Below are 27,701 nucleotides of genomic sequence, written 5' to 3'. Positions count from 1 at the left end.
AGTTCACATGTAGAAAAACTGGAGCTCCCTGCACATAATGCAAGGTTATCAGTTGTGTTTGAAGTATTTGTTATCTTGTACAGGAGCAACAAAACTATGTGCAAATGATGGTGGTGTTTTATTTTCTTTTGTGTCAAAATACTGGCATGTCTTTTCACCTAGAAACCTCATTTAATTCTTGACATTCCAGATGAAATCTGAAGGAGGTATTCGAATGGATGCCTGAGGAAAAAGCTACACAGAAAATAACCAGGGAAGTCTGGGTTATTTGTTATAAGTAATATTTCTTGGTTAGTCAGATACCCTTAACACTATTACTCCGTGCTTTATGAACAGAAATTCTTCTGTATGGGAAAAAAACTAGAAAGCAGGATGCTGTGAAACATCATCCTCGTCCATCTTTGTCCCCTTTATGCTTGCACAACAAAAGCTTAAGAGTACATTAAGAATGAATGGCAGTAATGTACTGATGGGAATACTTTCATTGAAAGTGGACAATGCAGGCTGGATGAAGCCCAACACTTAAGGGTATGAACCCTGTTGATTAATCCTTATGTTCTCTTTCTCATATTTAACATTGTATGCACTTTAAAGTCTAGGAAGGTAGTTTGAAAATGGTGGTAGCTCTTATGCAATAAAGATTTATCAAAAGGTGTGCATTTGCTGAGCGGGAAGTGACAGGCACCGGGAAGTACTGAGTTGTCAAATAACTCTCTGGCACTTGAGGGCTGCTAAGAAACTGCATCAGGGAGAAAGGCTTTCTGTGAAGTTTTGGGGAACATGGGAACAAAGCTAGGTGAAAAGCCAGCATTATCCTTTTTGCTTTGCTGGGGAAATTCTTCCAGAGCCTGCAAGCTGTGCTTTATTTTTTTTTTTTTCCCTTCTTCTTGGCTGTGCCATCTTCAATGTTTGTTTATTTTTCCAAGGAGACAATATTTTAGGATAGGGAGTGTCCTTTTGCCTTTGATTTCTGTGTGATGTTGGTTTACTGTTCAGATATGCAACTTGTTAAAAAGTTTCTAGCAACTTATGTTCATCTGTAGAAATGTTGTTGGCTACCAGTATCCTTTGCCTTTTACCGTTGCCATTTCCAATGCTGACAATTTGTTGTCTTTCAAAGATATTTTTTTTTTTAAGAAAATGAGATGTTTTAACCTGCCAACGTCTGATAACTGATGGCTGTATTTTTCTATGTTCTATGTAGTTATTTCTATACTAGTTACAGTATTCATTACCCTTTTGGATTCTGAGCTACTATTCATAGAAAAGACAAGAATCTGCATGAGAAAACCTGTGGACTTGATTAATATCCTTAATTACACTGCACTGAACCAAAGGGTAATATTTCTTACTGGCTCCCGTTAATAATCAGTTATGTCTCAAAGCAGTTGGATCAATAACCTATACATTTTTTTTTCTTGGGCACTGTGCATATTGTATTAGTATGAAAGTATTAGGATGAAGAAGGCTTCCAATGTTAACTAAATTCCTTCAGAAATCTGCTAGTGATTTACTGAAAGTTTGTCAAATTGGAGAGGTTCAAACAGCTCAGCAGTTGGCATTTTTTCACAGAATGTTTGTTAGAGGACATCAGCCAGCTCTGCTGAGTGCAGAGGACATTAAGCAGGGAAATATTTTATATGGGCATGTCTTCAGCTCTTTTGCCTGTTTGCCTGGTAAAGCACAAGCTAATTCCCACTTTGTGTTCGAGCAGCTCTTGCAGCACAAGCAAGGGAGCACACTTATATATTACTTTAGGTACAGCACTGTGTCAACAGCGCACTGGGCTGGGGCAGTGGGATCTTAGCCTGTGTGTTGTACCCACGTAATAGACATGATTTAAACTGGCTGTCCTTTGGCTTCAACTGTAAATTCCAGGTTAAATGTGTTGCGTACAGCAGTCTTCCGTGTACGCTTTGTGGTGGCCTGTGCTCCTGCTGGCTCACTGCACTGGGGTTCCTCTCATTGTTGTTCATCCTCTGAGTTCTGTCCTTAGAGCCTCTACAACCATTGCCAAATGAATTATCAATATGATGTGTCTTTAATTTATTTGATAGCCTCATGGAGCCAAGGCGATAGAGGATGAAGCTTCTAAAGGCTACCGTTCATCTGCATGACTTTCAGTGCTCTGCTGAGTGCCTGTGTCTATGTGGGTTTGAAACTGTCCCAATGTAGAATTATTTCACTTCATCCTCAGTCCGTAGCTGTAACTGTGACCTAACTGCAGCCATAATACTGACAACTGATAGGCTGAGCTTTGCTCCCTGCAGTATTAAATCATAAAGGCAAAACATTGTATTGCTGTTAGTTCTGTAGAGAGTGGAGGAAAAAGAAATCCCTGAAGTGAAAGTGATAGGATGTGGATAGCAGATTTTAATTGCTGCTTTCTCAGACAGTTAAGTCTGGTTAAAACAGATTTTTCTGCTGATTCGCATGAAAGAAGACAACATTTTAAATATTTATGCGTATGTGAAGACTTTCTAAAGTGCCCAGATGGACCTCTCTAACTGTGTTTCTCTAATAATATTTGTTATGTTTTTTTCTGATTGGCAGCCACTGGGCTCCAGTCAGGGACACCATCCCTCCTCACCATTGCCACTAGCCAGGCAGTGGGGCTGTCTGATATTCTTCCTGACGGCACCTGAATATTTCAGGTATGTCACTAATGTAAAACAGAAAGTATCAATGATCTTTTTTTTGGGGGGGGGGGGGGGGGGGTGTGTATGTTGTGGGTTTTTTGTTCAGTGTTTTAGTGCTGGATGAAATATTTCATTTTAACCAGGACAAAAGCATTTTATTTTTAAATCATGAAGATGTCCAGCAACTGGGTTTTTCAAGGTAAATGAAGCAAAAAGAATTCCCCCTTCCTTCTCTCAACTTGCCCAGCCCCCTAACCATTTGATTTCAGCAAGACAAGCCATCTCAAGGCTTCTTGAAGTAAAGACATTTTAAATAAGTTCAAAGGGTTAACACACAGGACAAGAGAAAGGCTATTTCTGTATCTGAGATTTCAGTGGGAATGATTTACTGTGAACAGAAGAACATATCTCAAAAGTAATCTTTTTATCTGTCTCTGCCTGCAGAAAAATTTATGGTGACCCAAGAATATCTATAATGGCACAATTTACATGGCACCTTTTGGCTGATGAGAAATAGCAGTCTCAAAATGACTGAAGTGATTTGGAGTTTTAGTCTTGTTTTCAAAAATAATGTACTTATAGAATTGCTGACAATTTTTTCTGCTTTAATCATTTCACCAAAGCATTTATTACTTGTGTGTCACAACCCAAAATAATAATGGAAGCCTTATCAATCAGCTGGTTAAATGTTAATGCTCTTTTGGTTAAACCTTCTTTGGTCTCTGAAATTGTTTTGACAGCTTTATATATTGTTGTTTAACACAGCCCGAAGATGAATGTTTCCTATATGAATCATGTCAGTCTGGTATAATTGGCAAAACTAAGTGCAAAGAAGACAGAAATGTAATTTTTAGAGTATCAGTGGTACATTCTGATTTAAATCCTATTGATATTTCCCTCAGACTTCAGGTCCTAAATGCCCAGGTTTTCTGAGTAAGTGGCACTTGAACTTCCAGGATGCTTAAATGCTCAGTATTATTTCCCTTCTTTAGTCTGAATTCAGTTCATTATGTATTTTAGATGTGAAAACCTAAATCGTGATCCCATGCATAGTTAGTACAGTTAATATTCTGAGGTGTTAACAAAGAAATTTTTAATGAAAATAAAGGAAGGCACTTTGGAGGTGTTTGATGGCCTGGTATTAGGACACTCACACAGCAATGGGAGTCCTTGGTTCAGTCTTCCTCAAGGCAAGCAACCCAGCACAGCTTTCCTACCATTGTGGGGGAATATTTTCATCACAAAGCACTTGATCTGGGGAGTGTCTCTAACTTTTTGTTTGTTTGTTTGGGGATGGGAGGAAAAGGAAAATGTGATTGGCAAGAAGACTCTGCTTTTACACTAGTGAGCTTTTTTGTTCTTGTTTTGTTTTGTTTGTGATTTTTGTTGTGTTTGTTTGTTTATTTGTTGCTTGGTTTGTTTATTTGTTTTTTGTTAAATCAATACATACCAGATTTTTTTCCTCCTGTACTTCTCCTAGTACGAATAAATACATGGGCATTCCCAGTGAAATGGCTCTTGTGCTTTAACAGTAAGGAGACAAAATGTTAACCTATGTCCATGTATGCCCCACACAGCAAAGCCATACTCTTTTATTTCCAGGGTTTCATAAAAACAGCCATAATGTTTTTATACTGATGTATTCCAACAATATGTTTTCATGGAGTTTTCATTGCTGTGACTCCATTACTGATGTTCAACAGTTTTGTGTGTGTCCTCAGGTGATACATCCTTCAGAAAGGCAATTATAAATATCAGTTATTGTATCCCATGTGACTTTTTGGTTTATCATTTTAAATGACCTGCAGCAGGCTCTGCCTGAGGCGTGCAGTTGCTTTGTGGTGTAGTGGTTTCAAATGTCAGTATCTGTTCTCATTCTGCACTTATTTTGCATGTAGTTGTTTGTTAGCTTAGAATAAAACATAATGATGACATTTCTTTTGATAGCCAGAGATGGCAACAATCTTGTTGGCTGACTCCACATTAGAAAAATGTTATTTCCAATGGGGAAATGGTTGAGGGTGTTTTTTTCTGTTTTTCTTTTGCTTTTCCCCAACAGGCTCCTCAAATTATTATTTTTCATTCATTTTCTGTTTTCTTGCCAGAGGTAATTATTTTTTTACAAATCACTGTATTACTAACATGTAAATTCATCTGTCTGGAGAACACTTAGACACTTACACCAAAGAGGAATTAATTCACACAGGTGGAGAGTGTAGGTCTGTGGTGCTCTCTTTTCCTTTCAGTATTTGCTGTATGCCCCTTGGATTAAATTGCATTTTTGCTGTATGAATATATTAATCTTGTTCACATTTCTGATTTTTTTCACCTAATTACTAAACCTATCATTGATTCATTCTTCTCAACATGGAAGTTTTAAAATGTAGTGCAGGAACATTTTTGTATGTACCCTTTTTACTGGCACCTGATTGTGTTCAGTGAATCAAAACAACATTGTATGGTAGTTATTTTTTGTTTATTGGTCATTTGGTGGCTGACTTTTAAAAACAAAACAAAAAACCATAAACAAACCAAAAACTGAACAACCCCCCCCCATCAGTTGGCAATAATCCTTTTAGAACTGTACTTGCTCTTTAGAATCCTGCAGTCCCAGGAGAATGTTTTATTTCTGAAGATATGGTCTTAGAAAGCTTTATCCTTAATTTCTAAAACCTCTTTTTAGTCTGTTTTATTGTTCTTGTTTATTTGGGTTTTTTTTGTTTTTCAGGGGTGAGAGGGGTAAGCTCGTATCCCTTTGAGAAAATATTACACATCTTTCCTATAGAAAATAAGACCTTGTTTTATAATGCAAAATGCGGAAATATTTACACAAAGTATTTTAGCTCTGCCTAATTGGTAATTAGCTAAAACCCCTTGATAGTCACCAACGAGACTTGCAATGCCTTTTTGTAGAGGAAATGCTGCAAACTCTGAAAGGTTTGGGGTTTTAATTCCTTTGCAGAAAAACCCTCAGAGTAGGTGAAAAGGCAGTGTAACACTTGGGGAAGGTCATTAAAGTTTTCAGTTTAAATTGATTACAAGGAAATGATATGCCAAAGGAAAAAACAATAGATGAAAAGAAGTGTCCTAGATGGCAAGAGAAGATGAATGCTGTATGTTTTCCTCACCTCAGATTGTCCACGACAAAGTATGATTGTCTAATATCTCAAGATGAGGAGACTAATACAAGGCCATAAATCACAGTGAACAGCCTTTCAAATAATAAACCAGTTTGCCTTCTCGCTAATAGGCCACAAGTTAGGACTCAGAAATGTTGAAAACAAGGCCAGCGTTCACCTTCGTGTGTGTGACAATGACTTTTGTATATTTTGTATCCATAGATTGCCTGGGGAGAAAGCTGGGGTCTCAACATATTGTAGATACAGCAGACTTGTAGCCTGCTTGTAAGTTGCTTATATGTAAAGATTAATAAGAAAACTATGGAAGATGTGATGTTTGTGTATAATTTAACTAGCATTTGTTTAAACTTATATAACCCATATTAGTCTAGAACTCAGTTTCTGGGGATATTGTTTGTTGTATGTTTAGATTGTCGTGCTTCCACAGAGAATTTTAAAGTTGAAGCTGATGATGGTCACACATGAGACGTCATTATTGGAGTTCTCTCTTTTTCTTCTGACTCTTCCTTTGCCCAGCCTTGTTGATTCTCTGTGTGTGAAATAGAAAACCTGCTTTTTCATATGAGAGGAGCGGCTTGTATGACATATAAGAGCACATATAAGCTCTAACAAGATGTATGCTTGAGACTTTTCTTCCCATAGTTAAAATTTGAAAGAATCCAGACTGAGAACATGAGAAGAAATACCTATGAGAGAAATATGTTCATAATCTATGAGCATTTTGAGCTGCATAACTGTGAAGGAGATTAGGTTGTCCCATACTTTCTAAAAGAATTACACCAATATTGGGAGAAAATTAATAGCCTTGTTTTAAGCAAAATCAAATATCTTGTATGATGAAAATATGCACAGCCAGCACATGAATATTTTCCCTGATAGAAAGAAACAGAAGAGGCCCAAATATCAGGTATGTGTTCTGTAATTTTTCACTAGTGGATTTAAGTCAACTTGGCAGGAAGCTGTGGAATCAAAGTACAATGAAAGTTGCTAAGAAGAAGTTATAATTCTAGTAACAATACCTGCATTAAAAAAAAAATATATAATCTTAGTGATAGAATACAGGACAGAATACAGGAGTAAACAGGCACTTGAAAAAAATTCATCTCTCTTTTTTGTTAATCTACATATAAATACCTAGTTAAATGGAAACATTTTCCTTTCAATTACAATGGAAAATTAAGAAACAAAAAGCTTAATTCTGACACAGTTTTATTTTTATGCCTTTGTTTTCATTGGAACTTGGAGTTTGAGAGGCTGGGATTAGTTTTTCTTTCAAACACTCTAAATACTGGAATATAGCAAATTTGCTCTAATTTTTTTTTCAGTCGTTGTGTGTTTCTGAAATAAAGAATTTGATCTTGAGTCTAATGAAGAATGTAATCATTCTCCAGGAATCAGTAAAATACACTGGATGCTCACAGATAAAAAATATTTACAAAGTAGAGTGGACAATTTACAGAAATCCGAATGTTTAGTACATCCTCACTGCAAAACTGAAAATATGAAATATCTTATATTAATGTAAGCAAACCCCTAAAATAGAACTGAGGCAAATTATCTCAGTAACTACTGAACTTTACAGCAATGTTGTCAGTTAAGATACAAAACCTCTGAAATCTGTCACTTGATGAGCTGATCAATGTTTGACTTTTCTTAAGCTAGTTATGTGTTTGTAATTACATGTGATTAATATAAATTGAAATTATTTGATTGACAACTTACTGGGAAAAAAAGGAGAACTTAATTCTCTTCTGAGCCCTGCTTCTATTTAACTGTTCTGCTTTTAGTACATTTATTGCATCTAAACTAGAATAATTTCCATCAGGTTTTAAGATTTGAGATTGCAAAGCATGGTACTGAGAGTTGTTCTTACTGAAAGATACTAACATGTTACATGACTAGATGAGCCTGTGTATACCTCCCGAAGTTTCCTCACGCCATCTTACTTCTTCTTGAAGCCTTCTTCATTTTTTTCTACATATATTTCTCAAAACTAACAAACAAACAAATCCCACTTGTTACATTTGGGATAACTTAAATACAAAAGAACACATGTTGTTTTTTTTTTTTCAGAAAAGAAGGGAAGTGAGAACTTAAAGGACCAGAGCTCTGAAGTCAAATTTCCTTTGCACAGATTCTAGGAAATATGGAAAAGGAAATTTACCTTTCTCTTTACCTTCTGTTACAGAAGAATTAAACAAAAAATTTAGTCCTTATGTAGCTGTTACACTGCTTGAAAAACTATTTTTCATCCATTTTCCATTCTTAGAAGTGGTGCCAGCCTTTGGTCCCTCTTTCATGACAAGAACATGAAAAATAACCGTACAAAACCAAAAGCTTTTTCAATATAAATTTGGAATAATTTCACAGAAAAGTACATGTAAAACAAGAACCTCAAACTCAAACTAATTCAAAGAAATCATTGGTTCAATTGAGCTAAAATTTCTGTTTCCCAGAAAAAGTAGCCCTGAAGAACCTTAAGCCTTATAAAGTAAAAAATGCCTATTGATTGTCTTGATCATCAGTGATCCTAAATTGTTTAAGAAGATGGGAAGACTTGTTTCATGTACAGTTCATACAAGCAGCAAAGGGAAAATTCCATTTGCATGATGCTTAAATGTCCCTGTCTTATCCTTGTCCTATAAAAGAAAATCTTTTTCTTATAAGAGGTACACAAGGAGACTAGGACAAAATGTCATTGATTCACTGCAATTTAATCCTCCTACAAGGGAATTATTTATGTACAACAACTTCAAAATATTCTCTTTAATGTTACTCCTCCAACTGGTTTGCCTTAAGTTTTAAAATTGTTCTAGTAGAGAAGCCCCATCTATTTCAGATGTGAGTTGTCCTGAAAACATCATTTTTCTATAACTAATACAGTTTGCAGGGTTCAAACGATTTTTCTGGAGGAAATCCTATGGTCTACATGGGCCAAAATAGTCTCAAGGCTAGATCAATTTTAACAGCCTAATTTGAGCTAAACTAGCATGGACCTCAAACTTGCATCTCTGAACCACATTTGGTTTGGTATGTGGACTGAATGAATCTTACTTCAAACTAGCAAATCCACTTTCAAATTTTAAATATTTTACTTGAGCATCTAGGTGAAAGAAATTGAAATAATTTCAAACTACTGAGAAGTTACTTAGAACTGAGCTTTCTGTGAGTCATCTGTACAGGTTATATGTGTGAAAATTATGAGTGAAAAATACCTGCTTTCAGATAATTCCTCATCTAAAAGCCACTTGAACTCACTTCTTCAGTGGCTAGCAGATTAAATTCCTATTTCAGACTCTGATGAAATAAAGACCTACAAAACCTATTTGAGGTAGAAGAAAACAAGACAAGCTGGATTTACCAGCAGCAGCTCCACTGAGTGTGCACGTGTGAAACAAATACTGCTAGGACAAAAATTACTCTGTATTCTAATCATGATCATATCTCCTGTTGTCAGCTATGCAAAAACAGTGCATCAAACATCCAAATGAGTTGAGATGTGTTTTTCTGATTACTGCAGCAGATGGTATATCTCAATTAGGGAAAAATATTTTCTGTTGGCTTATTATGCTTTTAAATTAAATTCAGTTTGAGTGGAAGATCAAACATAACAAAACAAAGGATTTTTTTATATTCTTTTATTGTCAGGCTGGATATTGCACAAAATAGCCATGTATTACTTAAGTAGTAACCGTGAATGGCAAACAACGCTGCTTATTCTGTTTAAACTTTTCCCTCTGTAATATAGATATGATGTGACAAAATCTGTTAAGAGATGGAACCTGGTAGCTGAAAATAATTCTGTTTGATTTGCACGGAAGTTACCTGGGATGTGAAGGGATGATGAAAAATACAACTATTGTGCAAGAAAAGCAGCAGGTTGTTCAGGAGGGGATGGTACCTACCACTGCCTTACACTGAAGGTCAATTGGTCATGTCTCTGAATGTTACAAGAGGTGATTTGTTTTGCCTCTAATTTTGAGAGAAATACCTTGTTGGTACAGTAAAACTTCTTAGCTCACTTACCAGATGTGGCAGGCACACTATAATGGGAAGAATAGTAATCAAATATAAAAATATCAAGTTCTTGCTGTGTTCGCTTATTTTGCAAAAGAAATAGTGCCAGGGTCACAAAACTGAATTGAGGAAGTACACTTCTGTTTCATTTGGTCCAAAGGGATGTGGAATAGAGTTTTTTATAAATTGCATTAAAATATTTAGATGTGAAACAGTAAACTGAAGTAGTATTTCATTTCAAACTACAGGCTGGCAGAGAAAACAAAAAACTAGGAATCCACTCGGCTAAACCCTCTCAGCCAAGTAACTTGAGGATATAATGTTAACTGCTGCAATTAACACTGAATATACGTCAATGACTTGAGTAGCCTTAGAATTATAAGAAAAGGGATTAAATAATCTTTGATTTCCCAGTTTCTATCGAATGAATGGAAACACAAAAATGTGTTCCTAAGGTTGAGATGTTTACTCAGGGAAACATATACTTTGGTAACACTCCTTTCATTTGGAGTAGATCCTCAACCAGTAAAACGGTAGCAGTAAAAGCATTTGGCTGCTTGGAAGGCTATTCTGTCTTATTGTAAAAGAAAAAAAAAAAAAAAGGTGAGGGCATTTGAGGAATTCTGAAGCAAATGGGTCACATTTATTCCTGCTGCAACCTCTTTGTCAAGGGATAATTAATTACATCAAAAATGAGTTGTACCTTAACATTGAAGATGAATCTGACCTTCCTTTGAATAACTACAAATTGGTGAAAATGGTTTTCTTACTAATTTTCTACGTGAATGCTAAGCATTTAGTATGGTATTTCATTTATCATTCTAAATATTTAAATGTAAGACAGCTCTTGTTTTAATCTTCCTGTTGCTATCAGCTCAATGTGTTTCTGCCTGGTACATTTGGAACAGGCAGTTTTGCTTTTTGCTAAACTGGTTTCACTGACATATATTTCTCAGCTTCTTTCTGTATCAGGGTATTTTAATAGAATAATTATAAACAATTATTGATCACAAACAGGTTTGGGAGTGTAGCATGGCTTCCTACAACAGCTCCAGGGAAACCATGAAATTGATAAATTGTTCTCTATCTACTGTTCCTGCCTGCGAAACATAGTAGTGTGAAGACTTCAGATATTTACACCTTAAATTATCTTTGGTGTTGTACAAAATAATTAGCTAATAGAATATGATTGAAATTGAGACCATGGAATATTTTGGTTTTGTCCATTTAGCTGAAATTCCATTTAAGTGTGTTTCAGAATAGCAAACTATCCCACTGTACTTTGTTTAGCAAAAATACTTGAAATCTATATGCAAATGTTTAAACATTATGTGAAATTTTGGGACACTTGCTTTATTCCTGGAATATGGTCTGTATCATTCAGAAGGTTTACTGCGAAATATGGATATTTTGATGATGGTCAAAAGCTTTAGTTCAGCAAAAAAAATATTGCATGCTGTTTTTCTGCTAACCTCTGCGTATGTGTTGGTAGGCAAGAAGCTCAAGGTTTGCCATCCTTGCTCTCACTACTGGAAAACCTTTTTGATGCTTCAGGTAAAGAAGTCAGAGCTTGGATGAGCTGTAGAGACTAAATTATCTCTGTGCTAGAGCTGAATTTTCTGGGCCAAGTTCAAAGTATGTTGGTAAATCTAAATGACTCAGTTGTTCCTTGGAGAAGGAGAGCACAGCTCTTCACAGATGGTTTGGCAACCTTTTACTAGTTTTTATTAGAGCGTTCTGGTCACTTGGACAACAGTTTTCCTTGTTCATCATTAAAGACAATGAATACTGACTACAATGAGAGTGAATACATTGTTGTCTTAGGATATAAAATAATTAGAAGTGAAAGCGTAGTGACATTTTGCTTCTGTAGAAATGTTTGGATTGACAAACACACTTCAGGAAAAAGTGATCATGAAAGTCAATATTGGTCAGGACAGCAAACAATGCTTTCCTCTCAGCCATTTCCCTTGAAAATTTAGGAGAATACCAGTGGGCTTCTTTCATCTCACTCAAACCTACTGGCAGCTTTTTTTTTTTTTTTAAAGTTGTTAAGGCATGTTAGACTTATAAAAGACATCAAGAAATGTAAAATCAAAAGTGTAAAACATGAATGATGGTGTTATTTTGCCTAAGTTACACCAATTTTCATGCATGAAGTCAGTTATCTATTATGTAAGAAGGTTCAGAAATATGAGTACAGCACAGTGTTAAAAGAAATTGCTCCCTGTTTGGTTTTAATTTTAGCAAGTGCAACTTTGCTCTCGCATATTTGGCTTAAAATTTTCCTTATATTTAAAGGACCTCATTTTGCTCAACTGTTTCAAGTTTAAATGATGTCAGCTAAGCCAGAGAACCTGAATGTCTGTCCTTCACAATGTCCTGTATTTTGGCCTTGATTAGTGGTGTTGCTTACACTGTCAATAATTAGTAGATGTGGCTGCTGCTCTGCTCTTTGATCCTTTCAGCCCTGCATGCTGCCACGCCTGGTGAATAATGATGATGGGGGGAGCAAGGTCTGCTTTGTTCAAGGATTGCAGGCCACTTCACATGCATTACTTCTTTGGTAACACTGTCTGATATTTATGAATGTAAAGCCTGATTCAAAAGCAGTGTAATGTCAAATGAATACGAATCCAGAAAATACAATGAGGTTTGGGTGTTCTCCAAAGCAAAAAGGAAGGGTCAGTAGCTTTCAACAGTAAACAAGGACACCTTAAAAGCTGGAAGCAAAGAATGGTCTGTGTCTTCCAGCTTTATTCATCAGCCTACTGAGTTCTTTCAGCCATCCGTGAAGATGGTTGTTGGTCAATAAACTATAACAAAAAGAAGGAAAAAAGTATGGAGCTACATCTTAATTACCATTGGTTTTAGTGTTAGGCACAGTTAGAATTATGTTTCTGGCCCCTGCTTTGCTCTTCAGACATTTGTCTGAGACAATCCTTTGAGAGTGTTTCTAATTTGAAAGGAAAAAAAGAAGAAAAAGTCACTGGTATACTAACAGCCAACAGCAGCAATGGGCTTACTTGTCCTGAGAGGGGGAAATTTGGCCCGTGTCCGCCCTGCAAGTCTTGGAACACTCGCTGGCTGCCAGCCTGCCTTCCCTTGGCAGCAGCAGCTGGGACAGCAGGTCCTCGGCCCGGCTCGAGCTCTCCCACGTATGGGGCAGGATGTGGGTCTGTGCAGATCTGCTGAAGAAAGAGCAAACACGACCTTCATCTGTTACTGAAGATTTTTAGAGTCTCATCCTGTGTCATGTACAAGCAGTCTAGCAGGTGAACACTCTCATCCATTAAAAATAACAATAACACCACCTTTTCCCCCATCATTCAGTTAAAAAAGCTTAAAAGTTTAAATTTATTTGTATTATTGTATGCCTTTTTCCATTATACATTTGGATATCACTATATAACTTTATATATTTAGACTAACTTTGAGGCATTTTTATCTATTGTCAAAACTAGTTCATTCTAAATCGACCCAAGCTTAATGATCCAAATTGGCTCTAGCTACTGCTATAACAATTTGGCCTTTGTAATTACATGAGGTCTTTAAACCAGTGATTATTAAATGTTAAAAGTTGATATTAAATGTGTGTGTGTAGACACAGCAGGAAGTACAGAAGGTAAGTTGATATTTAAATGTGTGTGTTTGTATAGAGGGAGCACAAAGCACAGAAGGTAAAAGAACTGGAAACTGTTCAAATGCTTGCATATGTTTTCTGTTTCCTCTCTACTGCATGAATGCTTCCAACTACCAACAAAGTTAATGTTAGCTAAATGTAAATTAAAAATATGCTTGTGTCCCACCAAAGTAGTAGAATTAGTACAGGAGAAAGAAAAGAATGAAGTATAAAGTGTATGTTTAGACAATGGCATTAGCAGAAAGGGACCTTAAATAAGCTTGTGTTTAATCCTCTTTGTCATTAATTTGTATACAAATATATCTTGTAAAGGTAGCTGAGCTGACTAAATATTTCCTAATGTCTTCTTTTTTCATAGTTACAGATTTCCACTGCAAGTGCATCATTGTGTTGGCTTAATACAAACAACATGTTTTTTTTATTCTTTGTTGTGGGAACAGAGTAGAACTGCAGAGCCTCGCAGAGCCTTTTGACCCTGAAGGTGTTTTAGGTAGAGTCAACTCCGCTTTCATGGCAGGTAAATGAAACCATTACCTTTCTCATTGTCACTCCTATTTATAAAAAATTATTTATTTAATGAAAATGATACCTTTTCCTTCTTTACTTTCATAGTCTGGTATAGAATATGAAATTGCTATTTAATACTGTAAGTCTAATGGGAAATAAGGTAAAGATTTAGAAAGAAGTCATAGGAAGGGTCATATTTAATAATATTGATGGCTAAGTATCCTGTTTGCAGCATATTAAAAGAAAAAGATGCAGCTCCCAGCCAGCCTGCAATGCACCTGGCCTGTTGAGCAAAGATCCCCTCCCTTTCCAGCTGCTTCAGACTTATTCCAAGGCTTGTCTGTTGGTCTTCTGTGTGGCTGTTACTGAGCAACAATAAGTTCATACAGTTTTTGTTGGTGTTGTTTTTTTTTTCTAATGCTTCCTTTGTCTTGACTCTCACCAGACTTATGAGAAGAAAACAATATAAAAGCAGCGTATCTCTGATAGAAGAATAGCTTTCTGATTTTTTTTCAGTCTTCATTTTGAAGTAGAAAATCTTTAAAAATTTGAGTATCTATAGTTTACAACTTATAGGAATAAATGACTCACCAGTATCCATAGTTTACATTCTCCAGGAATAAATAAGAAAACAGAAAGAGACTAAAAATCTGAAAAACTTGGAAGATTCCATAAGTAGTTTTTGATCTCTATTCAATTAGTATGTTTGGTAAGTTCCATTGTGAATTACAGTCTCTTTTTCCTCTAACAAAGACCACGGTTTTAGCAGATGTTACATTTTATTGCTTAAAAATATCAACATTCATGATAGATTATTTTGTAGGCAACTATTCCAAAGTCATTACCCAAGCTGGTAAAGAAAAATTGCTTTGCAAATTAATAGTTAAATACATTTTTATTTGCTTTTTCAAAATTGTGTATCTCAACCTGTGCCCTGTTGTATGTGTGCCAAGCTTATGTGAGGAATTAGGCAATTAAATATTATGATAGAATGTGCTTTGAATTTGGATTTGAATGAGTATTGTTTCAAAAAAGCCCACAAACTTAGTTCCATTAAAATGCACTTGCAGTGGCAAGGTCAGTTCTGAAAGACTTTCCATTAAGTGTGCGTTTGTGTGCTGGATTTTTTGTCTCCTGCCAAGAGTTGTGTATATACTTAATACACTACTGAAAGTTGTTTTAACTGTTTGTACAGTGTATACTCATGCAGCACATTACAGCTATTTGTATTCCAGTTATGCTGACAACACTAGGAAAGCTCAGATTGTCTAAAGATTGAAATACTATCTGGCAGTTGCATTTGTCATCCAGTGGAAAGGCTATTGTAATCTGAATTATTGCCATAAATAGAAGGATGTTGTTTATCTCTTAGATTTAAAGCAGAGACTGAGAAACCAGAATCCTGATAGAGCAGGATTTTTTCAGTAAAACATCCATTTTTGCTTAAGGAATAAACAGGACTATTTGAGGGAAAATAGTCTAAGATTCACCTGCCTATCTCCCCACCTCATATGGGAATCTCAGAATTAAAATGTAATGCAATTTCAGGCAGAGAAAAAAAGTCAGCACCAAGGCTGATTTATGGGATCTATATGTTTAAAGCTTGGCCAATTGACAGAGAGTTAAGAACATAATTGTTAATAACTATTTGTGAAGGATAAACATTAAAAATTAAGAATAATTTCTCTTCTTGCAAAAGAACAAGAGGTTGTAACCTGGAATAATGTATTGTCATTGGGGAAGGAGAAATTTAGGCTGAACACCAAGAAAAGTTTCCTGACTGGAAGTTTTATTAGACAGTGGAACTGAACCTCAAGAGAAGAGATAGAACCCCAGTAGGTTCAGCCATTTAAAAGGGACTGAGAAAAATATCAGGAAAATGTACTCTGGGGAATCCTGTACAGCTATTGCACGCCTGGATATTAGCCTAATATGTCTCTTTCCTTTCCACCTTTCATAATTCCATGGTTCATTAGCGAGCACCCTCTTTCCTCTGCCTTCTGGTACCTCCAGGTCAACTTTCAGGCAATTTGTAAAAACATGTTTCTTACAAAGCACGTGCAGCTTTTGTTCTGTGGCAGAATACTGCCCAGCAACCCTTTATTATGAGGCCGCTTATCTACCCAGACTTCTGTTGTTTCTGTTGTTTTTTCTTTCATAAAGCTCTGACAAAGGTGTAATTACTTTCAGTCCCACAAACACTGGTTACAATTTTTTTTTTTCCCTCCAAATAAGGAAATTCAACCCTAATTAGAATAATCCCAAAATGTACTGCATTGGGGCTTTTAGAAGAAAAAAAAAAGTGTGATCTCTCTGCTTCCAGGCATTTTAAGACCTAAGCTGTTTAGCAGATGACTTGTTTCATGAGAATGTGAAACAAGAGACCTGTAACCTCTGTCTAAAATTCTGAAAAAGAAGATTCTGATTCTTAGAAGAGTTACATTTTAAAAAGTTTTTATGAGTCCCTCACTCAAAGATGAGTTGCCAACAGAATTCATAAGCTCAAAGCCCGTGCAATTTTATGAGACTCCTGTTCACTTATTTTATAACAACAGTTAATTTTCAGCCTTGTCTGGGGTGTCAGGGCTGTCAGCTGTGAGGAGGAGGATTAGCAAGCAAGTCAGAAAGAACATTCTCCCCAGCGTGTCTCACGTGTTGTCAGTGGCCTTTCAGCAGATCTGCCTCTTGTACAGCTGCTGTGTGACATCATGGTGTGCGCTAGAAATCCCCCCAGACGTTTGCTGGGAAATTGTTTAATCCAGCTTGGTGTCAGCTTTGCACTTTTAACTGTTTTGTGGCTTTAAAGATTAGCAAACATTTGTTTAGAAATATGGAATATGTATTTAGTAGATTCAAAAACCTGCGATGATTGGCCTGTGTAAAACTTTTCCGAGATACTCCATCATTGTACGATTTTATGTCCTCCTAAGTTACTAGTCAGTAATAAACTATTGCTTCAGTGTGGAATTTAAGGAAATGTGGAGTTCAGAGAACACTGTTCTTTACCAGGTGTTTTTTTTCTTCTCCTCTGGTATGGGCACTCTTGGATAATGCAAGGATTTTGCCCTAGAAAGAGATCAGAATAAGGGTTATTTACTGCTAACCTTAGCCACATCCATTTAATAAAGTGCTCCGTTCACAGGTTACCTTGACAATTGGCTGTGGACTGGGGCTAACATTTCTGTTTTTTGCCCTGTGCCCATGGAGGTTGGTTGGTCTGTTAGAACTAATTCTTTCTTTGCTGATCTGCATCTGAGGCAGCCCTGCTAAAATAATATGAACTCTTTGGGTTTGTTTTTTTTAAGACAAATTGATAATCCTAATAATGTTTTAATTCTAATCATTATCTGCCTCCATAGTACAATGGAAAATAAAAAGCGTTGAACATACCTGGTTGGCAATATGGATATCACGATGTGAAAATGGCCACGTTGCTCAAATTAAACGGGAAAACTCTGGCGGTTTTTGGTGTTATTGTTCTGTTTTTGTTTGTTGTTGTTGCTATTTTTCCTGGCACTTAATATTGATTTGCACCATTGAAATAAAAGTATGTGTTGAATCAATCTGCCTGAAGATTTAGAAGTCGAGAGGTAGTTTTTAAGGTCTCTTTTAGATTTTGATTGTAACATTGAAGTTGCAAACTGCTGTAATGACATTGCAAACACCCTACTTTTGTGGTGTAGCTACAAGGCAGAGGTGGAAAAAGTGTCCCTGCAGGTTAGAGAGCATGCAAAGGGGAAGGACACAAAAGCCTCTGTGCTAAGTAAAAGAACAAAAAGTATCAGCTTACAGAAACCAGTGACAGACTCGGCTATTGAGAAAAAATGCAGGTGGTGACTATATATTTCATCAAAATACTTCATGGAACTCAAGAAAGTTCTGCTGTTGAAGACTGGTGTCTCCCTTCTCCTTGCTGCCCTGAGCAAGTGTCCCTGGTATAGCTTTGTAAAAGGTTGCTGACTCCTAGTTCCCACAGATGTTTCTTCAAATATTTTAGGCTGCTCTCTGGTTTGTTGGTAAATACAAATGAGAGTGGAAAGCTCTCAAATCTCTATGCCAGACTTCATCAGAAGTTATAAATTAATTTAATGACTGAGAAAAGGTAAACCTTTAAATTTAAACCTGAACCAAGATATGGTCACCTTTCATATCCAAGAAATTCATTAGGCTTTGGCCAAAAATAGAGCTCTCATCTTGGCTATGAGCCATATTTTAACCATGGCATCTCTCTAGAAACACAGGAGTATGACTCTTCCCTAATGCCCGCTTCCTGCATTTTTCATAATTCCTGTTTTATGAGGAAGAAAAGACAATCTAGACCTTTGGCCCCATGCTTTACAATGCACCTGAGACGTTCATTAATGGTCCAGAAATTATTTGTGTGCCATGTCTTATTGGTTAAATATCACTTACTTATTTATGGCTTTGTGCTTTTTCCTAGGGCTTTAGGCATTTTCATTAACAGGCAAGGGAACGCTCAGTATAACATTATTTGGACAAATCAGATTTAAAGCAAAATTATAAAGAGCTTGCTAGTGGAAGTCTCTCTCTTCCCTACCACTCTTTTCTTTTTTAAGGTTATATCTTCAGCCAAATGGCTTAAATTTTTGAAATTATTTTAGATTATTGTTTTCTCCCATGCATATGTGGTAAAGGACCCACCGGTGCTGTCATTTTTTTCTGTTTTTCTTCTCCCGGTATGGAAAAAGACTTGTATTTTGTAAACTGAGACCCCAGCATTATCGTATAATGATAAGCCACTTTGTAGTGTCTCTGATACTGCTCATCCTGAGTTCTCATCGGGATGTGAGACATAAACCACCAGCTGCCCTTTGCAACTCACTGATAAGGGTCCAGGCACACACATTAAACTAAGTGTATACCCTAATGCAGGTGCTTGTAAGCACTGTTCATACTCATTAATAGGTGTAGTATTCATTTTAGTAGAGAACAAACTCCTGTTTTGGGCTGGAAGTAGTTGATTCATGTGTGTCTGCTCCATTTAGAAAAACATGTAGTTTGAGGAGAGTCTCTAAGCCACGTGCAGTGGGATCACTAAATCCGGACAGGGAGCTGCTGTATTTCTTTCAGAACTTTCTAAGAACTTCTGAAGAAACTTGTTTCTTTTTGTACTTTTACCAAACACTGGTGCAGTCACACTTCTTGGGCCAGTGCAGTTGTAAGTAAGACAGTGGGGTTTGTCCACACTTTTGAATATCAGTAAAGTGTTTTTACAAACTTTGTAATGAAAATCTCCCTGGCCTTTCAGTATCAACTCTACCCTAGAGCTGAATTAGCTCCCAAGCATTCTTTAAGTCTGTTGTTGTGCCTTTCTCTCCTTCTTTTGAGAAACCAAACTCACTTTTCCTAAAACCTGTGAATAGGAAAAGCTTTCCTTCCCTCACAATTTAAAAATAGAAAGCATGGAGTTGCAATATGTAAAGATTCAGATTTAACTAAAAATACATTTTGAAGTGTTCTGCCAAACTGGACCTTTAACACTTCATCCAGATTTAGCCGCTTCATTTTTTTAAGAAAGGTTTATTTCCCCATTTACTCCTAATCTTGTTTGTTTACTTAAGTAATTTCATCTTTGAATGTGTTATTTTCACAGTAAATATTGAAGTTATTAATGAATCTTTGTCATTCTGAACTATTTCTGTAACAAGCTGCTTTGACTTAATTTACTGTTAATGACTTGACCAATTGATTTGAAGTTTTAATTATATAACATTAAATTTTAAATTAATTTTAGTCAAATTTTAAAAACTAATTTTAATTTAATTGTAAATTATTTTACTGATCAATTTTTGAGAAAGGATATTCCCCTCCCATTGTGTCTTAATATTGCCTCATTTAGTGACAGTTGTTTTTAAAAAAAGTGTTTCTGGTTGTATGTATGAACATGATGGTGTTGAGCGTGATTTTTAAATAGTTTAGTTACTGTTACTGATTTTGGTGCTCCAGTAGGAAGAACAGTTGATTGTAAGTTTTCTTCACAGCATTTTTGTAACCCAACAAAGGATTTGTTTCAAAATCTGTTAACATTAACATATGTGCAAAGCATTAGCTGAAGGAGTGGTTAGGATTTCCATCCTAACAAGCATTCAATTTCCTACACAAGCAGCATTCTATGCCTGTGTCTTTTGTCCCTTAGACAGTGCTGAGTCTCATGCGAGTGTCCAGGCTCCTCCTGAGTGACTAAACAGTTACTTTAGGAGATAGCTTAACAGATTAACTTCACCATCTACTTATCTTATGTTTTTTTATACTAGCCTGCCTGTAACTGAGACTGGCTCTGTCTTCCATCTGTACCATGTATATTGGGAATGTCCCTTCTTAGGCTTTTAGGGAGGTATTTCAGTTAAAATTTTGGTAATTTGGTGTCTCAGACGATGAACTTCAAGTCTGCACGTATTATTCATTTGTTCATATTTAGGTTATTTTTGTGTCCTATTTTAGTGTAAGTAATGCATTTTCATTTTTAACTGACTCGAGGTAGAAATATCAGTAGTTTACGTTAAAATGCACATTACATTTGGAAAAAACAAACAAACAAAAACAACCAATTAAATAACCTACGCTGAGTTAGCAGCACTGTGGAGCAACCTCCTTGGAAAGGCACAAGTCTTCTACAGACCCAGGAGCAGGGGCCATGTCCCTGTCATTTACATTATTTCCCAGCATTCTGAGGCGTCCCTGGTCCTGCCCAACTTGCGGAGTTTCTATCTGTCTCTGGCCACCAGCTGTTCACCAGTTCCCAGTTGAGACCAACTCTCTAAATCCTTCTGATCCCTTTCTCAACCAACCTATTCACCTCAGAAAATGGAAAACAGTGCAAGCCCTCACTAGGGATTTCAATATTTCTTTTGATTTTACATTGAGGGTGCACAAAACCTGCAGATCAATGTAAAAGAAAAAAAAATAGGGAGGAGAAAAATGGTCTCCTCTTTCTGTCCATTGGTGTGGATTTAATTTTGTGGTGATTTTTTCTTTACAACATTGATGAGACATAAATTATCATGAATTATAAATGGAAAACCTGTTATCTAACGTCTGCAGAGAACAGCATGCAGGATGAAGATGTATTTTGTTTAAAATAAAGCTGCCTGTTCCTTTTGTTTTCACAGAAGGATCAATTTTGGTGTATAAGAAACACAGGTTTTGCCCTCCTGAATAAAGTTATTGAACAGTTTATTGTCAGTATTTTGGAATGTGTGCTTTAAAGCAGGTCAGCAAAATTAATCTGTAATCAAACTCTTAGGAAAAAAAATAATCTTAAGTTTAGAATCCATTCAAGAAAGTGATAATCTTTGGTTTTTAACAAGAGTCCTTATGAAAAAAAAACTTATCTTGCAGGAGAATGTCCAGGACTATCACGTGTCTGAATAAGCAGCCTTTGGATTTTATTGAAGGAGACTTCCATGTGTTTGTCAAAATGTTGTCTTTTCATGCCCAGTTACTCTGTGATGGTGCAAACTGCTTGATGCATAGATGCAGTTTGCATACACTTAATCTAGTATTTAGGTGTGCAGCTTGACTTAAAAGTTGTTTTGAATTAGAAAAACCACAACCCAAACACTGACAAATAAACAAAATAATGCCAAACAATTTTACAAACTGCAAATATGAGACTGCATGCAAATCTTACATCTAGAATTACCTATTTGAGGTAGAGGTGGCCAGGGAAGTTATTACGCAGTTAATCTGCATGTCTCTTAGTGGTGACAGTGGAAGAATGAAAAATTTCACTTGCTTTTCAACTTAATGTTAAAATGTTTATGGTTGGCTGTTGAATGTGGGTGAAAATTCTTAGTCTAAATACATTATGAAGTCGTCTTTGTCAGCCAACTTATTGCTACAAGTATGTACTTTCCTGCTAAAAAGAAAAGGAGATGTGACATTCTCTTGAATAGATTGTTTTAATGGGAAAAAGGCATAGAAGAGACAAAGACAAGATGTAAATTTTTTTTTATTTAGTGGGAAGGAAAAACGTCTCCCATTAGGTTGGCATTAGTTCCATGTCTCGGTCTCTCGCTGCAGCAGTTGTGTAGGGACTTTGCAGTTAACAACCAGAGGCACCATTCTGAAGTCCCAGTTTAATGTCAGTGATGGGATACCAGCTGCCATGTGTTTTACCTTACTGTTTTTCTCTTTTTCCTCTGGTTCCTTTCTCTTGGAGATGCGGAAAGCTGGTAAGGGGAGAAAGAAGCAGGCTGAAATGTATCACTCACCACACTTGTATTAAAAAGCCTATTAAACAATGATTAATTGCTGTTTTGGTTCATGCTACAGCTTCACAGAGAGCGAAAAGGCTCCTACTGATGGATGATTTTGATTTTAGCCTTCGGAGGAGTCCAATAGACAGTGACAAGCTGGCGCTGTGTGCTCCCACCGCCGTAGGAAACCAGGTCGCTGCATGCTGAACAGAGGTGACTGACACTGTAAGTTTGCCTGGCTGCATTTGATATAGATTTTCCCAGAACTATGAACCCTGTTATTAACGTTTTGCATTACTAACTGGCAAGTCTTATTTTTGTTTAAGAAAAATAAAACAACACTGAACTTTTAAAGTCTTGCATTGTAATTATCCTCACTGTAGCAGTGAATACTCTGCTTCAAGTCACAAACATGAAAGCTCCCATAAACATGTATAAAAAGCTGTCCAAGAGAAACCTTAGCATACTGACATTCTTGCCATGTCTGAGACTATCCAAACAGAAATTCAGTGACAGAAACCCTGGGCCAAAACTGAACTGATACCGCATTGCTACCATACAGTCAGTTGGCAGCTCAGCTGAGTAAAACTTAGCCAAGTTCAGCATTATTTCATCTGGTAATATCAACCGAAACAACCAGTTATTACTGTAATCATCTCTTTCAGAAAGCATGAAAGTACTGAAATGTCTTAAAACCACATCTTGTTCCTTTTGTGCCCATTGTCTTCTGCTTACAATGAATGCTCTGGCTACATGACTATTACTTTCCTTGGAGTTTGCCCAGTTTATAGCAGCGCTGGTTCCATGACTGGACTCCCATGTGCTGTGGTAACTCAAATAGGTTTTAAGTATCTTTTAAAGCTTAACAGATAGCAAAATACAGTTATATTTTTGTTTCTTGTAAACTGAATATTTTATTCAGCTTTAACTGTATCTCACCTCCTCATTTCAGTATTCCTCTCTGTGCTTCAGTTTGTTTTTATAGACCCTTTTCTTTGAATTACTCTAGAATTTGTACTATTAGTTCTGTTCCTGTTGAAGGGCCATAATCATTCTTATCCCAGTAAAAATTTCCTGATGGAATATCCTATAATTACGTTTTTCAATTATATTATTTGTTAACAACAGAATCTTCTCAAATTTTGTGATGTTGTGTCTTGACTCTGAATAAAAATAGTGAGAACCCATTATTATTCTGAATCAATGCTGCAAAAATCCGATGTACTCAGAAAAAAATCAGAAATGTTTAAATCTTAAATTGATAAGCAAGTGAAGTAGAACATTGCTGCTGTGTAAAAACAGGAGGACTATAAATTAATTTGCCAAGATGTATACGGGCTCCCTTCACCTCTCCTCCAGTTTTAGTGGAAGAAACATCCATTCTTGTCCTCAAGTTTGTGTTCACTAGAATTTTAGAGAACATAACAAGAAAATCCCATTAAAGAATAAATTAGTATATTTTTCTTTTAAAACTTGTATTTAATTCACTATTTACATTAATGTCTTTACTTGACAATTTTTCAGTAGGACTGGCAAAATTTAATGCTTTCTCTATTACTTTCCATCGAGAAAGCACCATATTCTCAGATAAATTTGAGTTCATTTTCTGCCAAACAGTATGTTTCCTGTAAGTTTTTTGTTTTGCAGGTCTTGACTGATTCCTATGTCCATTTTGGCCCATTGGCACTTCTAAGTTGAGCTCATTAAATCTCAGAAGTTTTCTCAGAAAGTTAGTTGGTGATAGGGTGTTGATTAAATTTCTTAATTGTAGAAGGAAGTTGAGTCAGCTTTGGGTTATGTGATCTACAATGGAGCTTATAGAACTCATTTTCACTTCAATTCATGCTGTAGGAAAAGATTTTGTCTCTGTTTCCTGATTCACAGTAGATGTGGTTACCAAACATCCACATTTCCAGACAGGCCTCTCAAGCAGTCAAAAGGTTAGTGTCTCAAATTAGAGAGAAATATATATAGTAGAATTTATTTTTTCATGTGCATGACTGAACTTTGGTTTTGCTATGGCTTTTTCGTGTTGATACTTTACCTGGCATATAAATGGAAGCGGGGAAAGAAACAGTATATGCCACGGGAAACAGATATCACTTTCTTGTATTAACATATATCAACTATTTTTTATTACTGGCTTCTAGATGTCTTTTATGTTGCTTCTTACTGTTCTGTTCTGTCTAGTCCTGGGAATGTGTGCCTTCATAGATACTGTCATAATCTTTGATAATACCAGCTATTTTGCTACCAATATGACATGACTTTTTTTGTTGCATGGGAAATCCAAACAACCTGCTGAATTGGTTTATGCTGCAAAATGATGGGAGGCATGTAACCATTGCAGACAAATTCTAAAATGATAATTTGCATAGATAAGAGGGCTAGCACTCTTATTCTGACAAAATATGCACAAATAAGAATGGGTTTAATACTGCAGTGTGCTTGTAATTTTACTTATCACATTTAAAAGGTAGTGAAGGCTTTCCTTTTTATTTCTGTGAGTGAAGTTCTTTATAGATCATAGCACAGGGAAGATTATCACCTACCGAGTGACTGAAACCACCTTGTTCACAGGTATATGTTTTTCAGTGTTCACATGGAGGGCCAAGACTTGAGCTTTGCACACCTCATGAAACTTAAGCAAAAAAAAGGTCTGATACATCCAGTAACTGGATGTGAAAGTAGGGAGAGCTGGATCCTTATCTGAAGCAGTGATCACCAATTCCTGCATATCTGTTGTTCCTCTGAAACTCCCAATCCCTTTTAAAAAATATGCAGCTCTCAAAAGCTTGAGGTGCAGGCTAGAAGTTTGTGGGAATTGGCTTCCATCCCTACCTCTGCTGTGATCTTAACATATGACTTTGAGAAAATTTTTCTTGTTTGTCCCATGGTGATTTAGGGATGATGTTCAGCACTATTTATTTTGTTTACAGCATCCAAGAGAACCAGTAGGTCAACAGACCATATATTACCCCTGTATTTAGTTCAATCTGCATATATTTACTGTTCATCTGAAATATATGAAGCTTCTATTAAACTGATAGAGCTGCTAAAAAAAAATAAAGAAAAAGCCTGACAGTAGCCAGGTACAGAATTTTTATATTAAGATAATTTTTCTAGTTAAGAGTACAGTGTAGACAGTACTGTGCACATTACAGTTTTCATGTCTCTCTGCGTGCACGTGTAGAAAACACTAGCAACTAGGACAAGTCTGCCAAAACTTGTGCTTTTCCAAGGCCTGAGCATCCAAAATGGAGACATGTCTTTAATTAGACATGTGATGACAAAATTAAGAAGGCAGGTGCTTATTTTTACTTACTATAGTCCCACAGCTGTTATGGGCAAAAGTATAAACCCAGCTTTTTTAGGAAAAAAAAAAAAGAAAAAGAGAGGGTAATAATTAGAATTGAATTCCTCTACTTACAGCTGAACAGGTATATCAGAATACTTAAGGCAAATCATTTGTGGGAGTAAATTGCTATAGATTTGTTAACTGAAATTAAAATAATTTAAACTTGCTGAGAATCTAACTACTATGGTGAAACACACAAGGGAAGGCCAATGAGATTTTTGCCATTTATTTCATTGAGGAGGGAATGACACCTTAGGGTCTTTCTTCTGTTTGCCATGTGATGAGGCAAATCTGTGATTATTTCCATGCCTATAAAATGCTGTGAGTTTCATTTAGGGATGGACTATCTCAATAAAATAGTCCCTTTATTGACTTTTGAGAGTTAACCTTGGTTTGGAACAGTATTATGTAAAGAACTTGGGGATTACTGGATGAAAGGTGGCATGGAGATGCAGATGATTTTACATTAAAAAAATATAAATATTAGTACAGTATCAGTTGCTTGTTATTACATGTCAGCTTTTAGATCTTGAATATCCTCCTTCATAAACTATATAGAAAAAAAAAAAGTTTACTCATCCTCCCCCCCCCCAATAACTGTCTTTGAAACACCCATGCAAATATCTAATTTCCTGGCTACTCTGAAGTTCAGTTTCTACATCTTAGTGCTGTGCATGCACCCTTTTTTTTTAATCTGTGCTGGGAAACTGTTGTAAATTATTTTCTTTGGCTGGGTCAGGAAGTATTTTTCCATTTGGCTACTCTTTATTCCTGCTTTTCATTTACAGAGTAATTTTGTAGTTAGGCACTAGGCAGCTGCTCTTCTAATGTGTGGACTGGCTTAGCAAATAATTTTATTATGTCTACAGTGCACCAGGTTACATTATAAAGTTTCAGACAAGGCTATCTCCTTCCTCTCTCATTCATAGCTTTTAGCTATGCCTATGCAATTAAATGAGGTAGCTGACTCTCTGCACATCTTGATAGATACAAAGAGGAATAGCCTCTTTGGGTACTAAGGGTATTGTTCCAAGATTAGTTTAAGCCAATCTAATTGCAGGCTGCTCCTGTGACCCTCATTGTCCCTGTTTCTCCTCCTCCTCAGCTAATTTTCAGCTGAATCAGTTCCCTCAACCCAGTTCTTGGCATGGCTATGGTGCATGGCAATGGCAGCGAAAAGGAAAAGTAGGAATAAATAGGAGGGAGGAGGAAAAGTCTGGTGTAGTCAGGACTCCAAGCCAGGACCAGAGTGATGCCCTCAGCAGTGTGTACTCATCAGGCTGGACACCTGAATTTCTTTTTACTTGCGAAGGTGACTTTCGTGAGCACTCTCATCTCTTCACTTCTGCTCTGCTGGCACACCATACAATAACAGCAGTTTTTGTTTTACCTTTTTCCAGGTTTTGAACCTTGTAAGAATCTGTAAAATTTGGAAGGTATGCTAAGGTAGAGGACAGGAGTACAGCTTTTTAGTTTTATGATTCCCACATTTCTCTTGAAGACTGATTAAAGTGCTCAGTTTGAAATACAGTAAGTAATTTTTAGCAAGTAATATAGCAAATGTATTTTCTGATACTGCTTTTGTTTCTACAAACAGTACTGATTTAAAACACGGTGGTACAAAGACAAGACAAAGAAAGTCATCATTGTGTTTCATTGAAGAATTTGCCTGGAGTTTAGGAGGGCCAGCTCCAGCATCTGCTGTTCTCAGTGACAGAGCTATTTTAACTTGACATAGTTGTTCAGACAAAACAAATAAGCTTTACTTAACAGATATCAAACTGAGGCATGTAGATATGCCTATCATATGTAAAGAAGACAATTCCAATCTCCTTAGTAACAAAATGAAGCATTTTAGGCATATGTTCAGAGAAAGCACATTCCTAGTCTTAGAGCCAAAAAGAAACACTGGTCAATGATATTTTAATTTGTTTTCTACTGTACAAATGTTTCTTGATGACTCACTTGAAAGAATCCTCACTAAACACCATTGGGCGATGCTGGGGACCAAACTCTGGAATCTGGCTGTTACTTCTATCACTGTCTTCAGCAGGACTCTAATATTTCTGAGTCACACAGTATCACAGTATGTTTGGGATTGGAAGGGACCTCAGAAGATCATCTAGTCCAATCCCCCTGCTGGAGCAGGAACGCCTAGATGAGGTCACACAGGAACAT

The 27,701-nt window shown here is 36.4% G+C and overlaps 1 protein-coding gene across 1 annotated transcript in view; it reads left to right on the top strand.

Moving 5' to 3' along the window:
• The first annotated feature begins 243 nt into the window (after positions 1-243).
• RET (ret proto-oncogene) overlaps positions 244-27,701 on the top strand; it is a 161,428-nt gene continuing 133,970 nt past the window's right edge. Inside the window, exons 1-3 of the mRNA XM_065067651.1 lie at positions 244-2,654; positions 13,880-13,956; positions 22,242-22,390. The gene's annotated coding sequence lies outside the window, so the exon portion shown is untranslated. The remainder of the gene's footprint in view (positions 2,655-13,879; positions 13,957-22,241; positions 22,391-27,701) is intronic.

Source organism: Columba livia, chromosome 6 (assembly GCF_036013475.1).
Source record: "Columba livia isolate bColLiv1 breed racing homer chromosome 6, bColLiv1.pat.W.v2, whole genome shotgun sequence".
Lineage (NCBI taxonomy): Eukaryota > Metazoa > Chordata > Aves > Columbiformes > Columbidae > Columba > Columba livia.
Note: the sequence above shows the minus strand (reverse complement) of the source record. Positions and strands in the feature narration are given on the sequence as shown.